The following is a 6,964-nucleotide window of genomic DNA, read 5'->3' as shown; positions in this document are numbered from 1 at the left end:
GACGCTAGCGAGAACCGACAGATGATTAGCCATGCGGTAGCTGTGCCTGGTATATTTCATCCGAGACGAGAAATCCAACAGTTGATTAGCCGTGCAGAAACCGTAGAGGACCATTTTCACTGAGAGGATCCTACAGCTTCCCATGGAAGGAAGTAACGCACGGTTGGAAGAAGGCAATAAGAAAGCAGAGGTTCAGAAGCAACATAGCATCTCTAGACGCTTATCTGAAATTTCCACCAATGAATTACATAAGTAACTTTATCTTATTTTCTGTTTTATTTATCTTTTAATTATAAAAAACTTCATAACCAATTGAATCCGCCTGACTGAGATTTACAAGGATGACCATAGCTTGCTTCAAGCTGACAATCTCCGTGGGATCGACCCTTACTCACGTAAGGTTTATTACTTGGACGACCCAGTGCACTTGCTGGTTAGTTGCACGGAGTTGTGAGAAAAGTGTGAGATCACGATTCCGTGTACCAAGTTTTTCGCGCTGTTGCCGGGGATTGTTCGAGTTTGAACAACTGACGATTCATCTTGTTGCTTAGATTAGGTAATTTTATTTTATGTTTAAGCTTTTTATTTTTTTTTATTATTTTCGAAAAATCATTCAAAAAAATGATATCAATAATAATATTTAGTTTTCTAAAAATTCTTCAGAATTTTTAAGAATGAATTCTAGAGTTTCATAAGATATGTTGAAGCCTGGCTGGCTATTTAGCCATGTCTAATCTTTTGGACTGAGGCTTCCACTTATCATTGACATGCTTGTATGTTTTATGCTAAAGCTTGGCTGGCTAATTGGCCATGTCTAATCCTTTGGACCGAAACTTTCACTTAAAGCTTGGCTGGCCATTTGGCCATGTCTAATCTTTTGGACTGGAACTTTATACTAACATTGCATGATTCCTAGAATTCTTATTAAAAATTTTGTATCCCTTTATTTTCTTTTTCCAAAATTATTTTCGAAAAATACAAAAAAATTAATAAAATCATAAAAAACCAAAAATATTTTGTGTTTTTTTTTTGAGTCTAGTGTCAAATTTTAAGTTTGGTGTCAATTGCATGCTTTTATTTTTTTTTTAAATTTTCAAAAATTCATGCATGTGTTCTTTCATGATCTTCAAGTTGTTCTTGATGATATTCTTTGTTTGATCTTTAATTTTTCTTGTTTTGTGTCTTTTCTTATTTTTCATATGCATTCTTGAATTATTAGTGTCTATAGTTTTAAAATTTTTAAGTTTTGGTGTCTTGCATGTCTTTCTTTTCTCAAAAATTTTCAAAAATATATTCTTGATGTTCATCATGATCTTCAAAGTGTTCTTGGTGTTCATCTTGACATTCAAAGTATTCTTGCATGCATTATGTGTTTTGATCTTAAATTTTTATGTTTTGTGTCATTGTTTTGTTTTTCTCTCTCTACATTAATTCAAAAAAAATAAAAAAATATATCTTTCCTTATTTTACTCATAAATTTCAATTTAAAAATTCTATCTTTTCAAATCTTTTTCAAAATCAAATTTTTTCAAATTCCTTTTGATATTTTCGAATTCTTTCTTAAAATTTTTCAAAATCTTTTTCATTTTTCTTTCATGTTTTTTGAAAATTCTCCAAAAATTAATTGTCAAAATCTTTTTCTTCATTTTATTTCATAATTTTCAAAATTATTGCTAGCAATTAATATTTTGATTCAAAAATTTCAAGTTGTTACTTGCCTATTAAGAAAGGATCAATCTTTAAATTCTAGAATCATATCTTTTAGTTTCTTGTTAGTCAAGTAATCAACTTTAATTTTAAAAATCAAATCTTTTTAATTTTCTTTTCAAATCTTTTTCAAAATAGATTTCAATCATATCTTTTTCAAAACTTAATTTCAAAATCTTTTTCTAACTTCTTATTTATTTTCAAATCTTTTTCAATTAACTACTTGACTTTTTGTTTGATTTTAAAAGTTTTCTATTTCAATCATATCTTTTTCAAAACTACCTAACTACTTTTCTCTCTCCAATTTTTGAAAATCACTAACCACTTTTTCAAAAATCTTTTTAATTAATTAATTTATTTAGTTTTCAAATTTTATTTTATTTCTTCTCTTAATTTTTGAATTCTAACTTCTAATTAAAATAAAAACAAAAATATTTTTATTTTTTTGAATTAATTTTCGAATACTCTCTCTCTCTCATCTCTTTCTATTTATTTATTTATTTACTAACACTTCTCTTCTTCTTATAATTCGAACCCCCCTCTCTCTGTGTTCGAATTCTTCTTCTCCCTTCTTCATTCTATTTCTTCTATTCTTCTACTCACATAAAGGAATCTCTATACTGTGACATAGAGGATTCCTATTCTTTTCTGTTCTCTTTTTTTTCATATGAGCAGGAGTAAGGATAAGAACATTCTTGTTGAAGCTGATCCGGAACCTGAAAGGACTCTAAAGAGGAAGCTAAGAGAAGCTAAAGCACAACACTCTGGAGAGAACCTAACAGAAATTTTCGAAAAAGAAGAAGAGATGGCCGAACCCAATAACAATGGTGGAGATGCAAGGAAGATGCTTGGTGACTTTACTGCACCAACTTCTGACTTCTATGGAAGAAGCATCTCAATTCCTGCAATTGGAGCAAACAAATTTGAGCTTAAGCCTCAATTAGTTTCTCTAATGCAGCAGAATTGTAAGTTTCATGGACTTCTATTGGAAGATTCTCATCAGTTCTTAGCTGAATTCTTGTAAATCTGTGACACTGTTAAGACCAATGGGGTTAATCCTGAGGTCTACAGACTTATACTTTTCCCCTTTGCTGTAAGAGACAGAGCCAGGATATGGTTGGACTCACAACCTAAAGAAAGCCTGAATTCTTGGAAAAAGTTGGTCAGTGCCTTCTTGGCCAAATTCTTTCCACCTCAAAAGTTGAGCAAGCTTAGAGTGGAAGTCCAAACCTTTAGACAGAAGGAAGGTGAATCCCTCTATAAAGCTTGGGAAAGATACAAGCAACTGATCAGAAGGTGTCCTTCTGACATGCTTTCAGAATGGAGCATCTTATGTATATCCTATGATGGTCTGTTTGAATTATCCAAGATGTCAATGGACCACTCTGCTGGTGGATCTCTTCATCTGAAGAAGACGCCTGCAGAAGTCAAGGAACTCATTGAAATGGTTGTAAATAACCAGTTCATGTATACTTCTGAAAGAAATCCTGTGAATAATGGGACAACTCATAAGAAAGGAGTTCTTGAGATTGATACTCTGAATGCCATATTGGCTCAGAACAAAATATTGACTCAGCAAGTCAATATGATTTCTCAGAGTCTGACTGGAATGCAAGCTGCATCCGGCAGTACTAAGGAAGCTTCCTCTGAAGAAGAAGCTTATGACCCTGAGAATCCTGCAATGAAAGAGGTAAATTACATGGGAGAAACCTATGAAAACACCTATAATCCTTCATGGAGGAATCATCTTAATTTCTCATGGAAGGATCAACAGAAGCCTAATCAAGGCTTCAATAATAATGGTGGGAGAAATAGGTTTGGCAATAGCAAGCCTTTTCTATCATCTTCTGAGCAACAGACAGAGAATTCTAAACAGAGCCACTTTGACTTGGCAACCATAGTCTCTGATCTATCTAAGACCACTCTCAGTTTTATGACTGAAACAAGGTCATCCATTAGAAATTTGGAGGCACAAGTGGGTCAACTGAGTAAAAGAGTGACTGAAACTCCTCCTAGTACTCTCCCAGGCAATACAGAAGAGAATCCAAAAAGAGAGTGCAAGGCCATAAACATACCCCACACGGCCGAACCTAGAAGAGTCAAAAGGCAGTGATTCCCAATGAGGAAGACCTCAAGGGATGTCCACTGGCCACTAAAGAGTTCCCCAATGAGGAACTAAAGGAATCTGAGGCTCATATAGAGACCATAGAGATTCCACTGAACTTACTGTTGCCATTCATGAGCTTTGATGAGTATTCTTCCTCTGAAGAGGATGAAGATATTATTGAAGAGCAAGTTTCTCAGTATCTAGGAGCAATCATGAAGCTGAATGCCAAGTTATTTGGTAATGAGACTTGGGAGGATGAACCTCCATTGCTCATCAATGAACTGAATACCTTGGTTCAACAGAAATTACCTCAGAAGAAACCGGATCCTGGAAAGTTCTTAATACCTTGCATCATAGGCACCATGACCTTTAAGAAGGCTCTGTGTGACCTTGGTTCAAGTATAAACCTCATGCCACTCTCTGTAATGGAGAAACTAGGGATCTTTGAGGTACAAGCTGCTAAAATCTCACTAGAGATAGCAGACAATTCAAGGAAACAGGCTTATGGACTTGTAGAGGATGTCTTAGTGAAGGTTGAAGGCCTGTACATCCTTGCTGACTTCATAATCCTAGACACTAGGAAGGATGAAGATGATTCCATCATCTTTGGAAGATCATTCCTAACTACAGCAAGAGCTGTGATTGATGTGGACAGAGGAGAGTTAGTCATTTAATTGAATGAGGACTATATTGTGTTTAAGGCTCAAGGATCTTCTTCTGAAACTATGGAGAGGAAGCATGAAAAGCTTCTCTCAATACAGAGTTAAATAGAACCCCCACACTCAACTTCTAAGTTTGGTGTTCGGAGGCCATTATCAAGCTCTGAGTCTCTGTGAAGCTCTCTAAGAGCTCACTGTCAAGCTATTGACATTAAAGAAGCACTTGTTGGGAGGCAACCCAATGTTATTAATTATATTTATTTCTATTCCATTGTCATTTTTATGTTTTCTTTAGGTTGATGATCATGTGAAGTCACAAAAAAAACTGAAAAATCAAAAACAAAATGAAAAACAGCATAAAAAATAGCATACCCTGGAGGACAGGCTTACTGGCATTTAAATGCCAGTAAAGATAGCAGAATGGGCGTTTAACGCCCAGCCTGGTAGCATTCTGGGTGTTAAATGCCAGAATGAGCAGCACTCTGGGTGTTTAATGCCAGAAAAGGCTGTATGGCGTCTGGCTGGCGTTAAACACCAGAAATAGGCAGCAGACTGGCGTTTAACGCCAGGAAAGGTAGCAGAGTTGGCGTTAAACGCCAGGATTGCACACAGTGGGCGTTTAAACGCCAGAATGGTGCAGGGAGTAGAATTCCTTGACACCTCAGGATCTGTGGACCCCACAGGATCCTCACCTACCCCACCTCTTCTTCTCTCCACACCTTTCCATAACACTCTTCCCCAAATACCCTTGACCAATCCCATCCTACCCTCTTCCCCATATCCTCTTCACCACTCACATCCATCCATCATAAACCCCACCTACCTCACCATTCAAATTCAAACCATTTCCCTCCCAAACCCACCCCTTCATGACCGAATACCCTCTCTCTCCTACCCTATAAATACCCCTCCTTACAACCTTCAATTTCACACTTCATACACACTTAACCCCCCTTGGCCAAACCCACTCCTCACCTCCATCTCCTCCATTTCTTCTTCTTCTACTCTTTTCTTACTTCTTTTCCTCGAAGACGAGCAAACATTCTAAGTTTGGTGTGGGAAAAACTAAAGCTTTTTGTTTTTCATAACCATTAATGGCACCTAAGGCCGGAGAAACCTCTAGAAAGAGGAAAGGGAAGGCAATTGCTTCTACCTCCGAGTCATGGGAGATGGAGAGATTCATCTCAAAGGTCCATCAAGACCACTTCTATGAAGTTGTGGCCAAGAAAAAGATGATCCCCGAGGTCCCCTTCAAGCTCAAAAAGAGTGAATATCCGGAGATCCGACATGAGATTCAAAGAAGAGGTTGGAAAACTCTCACCAACCCCATTTAACAAGTTAGAATCTTAATGGTTCAAGAGTTCTATGCCAATGCATGGATCACTAAGAACCATGATCAAAGTATGAACCCGAACCCAAAGAATTGGCTCACAATGGTTTGGGGAAATTACTTGGATTTCAGTCCGAAAAATGTGAGGTTAGCATTTAACTTGCCAATGATGCAAGGAGATCCTCACCCTTTTACTAGAAGGGTCAACTTTGATCAAAGGTTGGACCAAGTCCTTAGGGACATTCATGTGGAAGGAGCTCAATGGAAGAGAGACTCAAGAGGCAAACCGGTTCAACTAAGAAGGCTTGACCTCAAACCCGTGGCTAGGGGATGGTTGGAGTTCATCCAACGCTCTATCATTCCTACTAGCAATCGGTCTGAAGTTACAACAGACCGGGCTATCATGATCCATAGTATCATGATTGGAGAGGAAGTAGAAGTTCATGAGATCATACCTCTAGAACTCTACAAGGTGGCAGACAAGCCCTCTACTTTGGCAAGGTTAGCCTTCCCTCATCTCATTTGTAACCTATGCAATTCAGCTGGAATTGTCATAGAGGAAGACATCCTCATTGAAGGAGACAAGCCCATCACTAAGAAGAAGATGGAGCAAACAAGAGAGCCCACTCATGGACCTCAAACAAGAGCATGAGGAAGTTCCTCATCATGAAATCCCTGAGATGCCTCAAGGGATGCACTTTCCTCCACAAAACTATTAGAAGAAAATCAACACCTCCTTAGGGAAATTGAGTTCCAACATGGGACAACTAAGGATGGAGCACCAAGAGCACTCCATTATCCTTCGTCCTTTCGTCTCCAGGTCTCCTTGCTTTTCGTAGAGGTAAGCGAATAGACTTTAAGGACGGTTACTTAGATGTATTCATAGAGATAGGGAAAATAATAATATAAAATAAGATTATGTGGTAATACTTAAATATAGACGGACTGACTCTAAATGTTCCACTGGTATCGAACGAAGTATGGTTGTTAGAGGCACCCTAAGCTGGGAATGAGTGCATTCCATAATGAACCTGCTGGGTCACGTGAACGACCAATCAACATAGCTTCAACACTGTTAATACTTAATTCTAGTTTCGTGGTTCGAAACCTCGGTAATGGTCCCTAACAAGCTCGGACCTGTAGTGTTAAAGCACGTGGTTT

The 6,964-nt window shown here is 37.5% G+C and overlaps 1 long non-coding RNA gene across 1 annotated transcript in view; it reads right to left on the bottom strand.

The window, feature by feature from the left end:
* LOC110267553 overlaps positions 5,195 to 6,964 on the bottom strand; it is a 21,529-nt gene continuing 19,759 nt past the window's right edge. The window contains exons 2-3 of the long non-coding RNA XR_002355305.1: positions 5,540 to 5,544; positions 5,195 to 5,206 (exon numbers count right to left, since the gene is read on the bottom strand). This is a non-coding gene — a long non-coding RNA (uncharacterized LOC110267553). The remainder of the gene's footprint in view (positions 5,207 to 5,539; positions 5,545 to 6,964) is intronic.

The sequence above is a fragment of the Arachis ipaensis genome, chromosome B10 (genome assembly GCF_000816755.2).
Source record: "Arachis ipaensis cultivar K30076 chromosome B10, Araip1.1, whole genome shotgun sequence".
In the NCBI taxonomy this organism is placed as follows: domain Eukaryota; kingdom Viridiplantae; phylum Streptophyta; class Magnoliopsida; order Fabales; family Fabaceae; genus Arachis; species Arachis ipaensis.
This window is presented reverse-complemented; position numbering and strand designations above follow the sequence as displayed.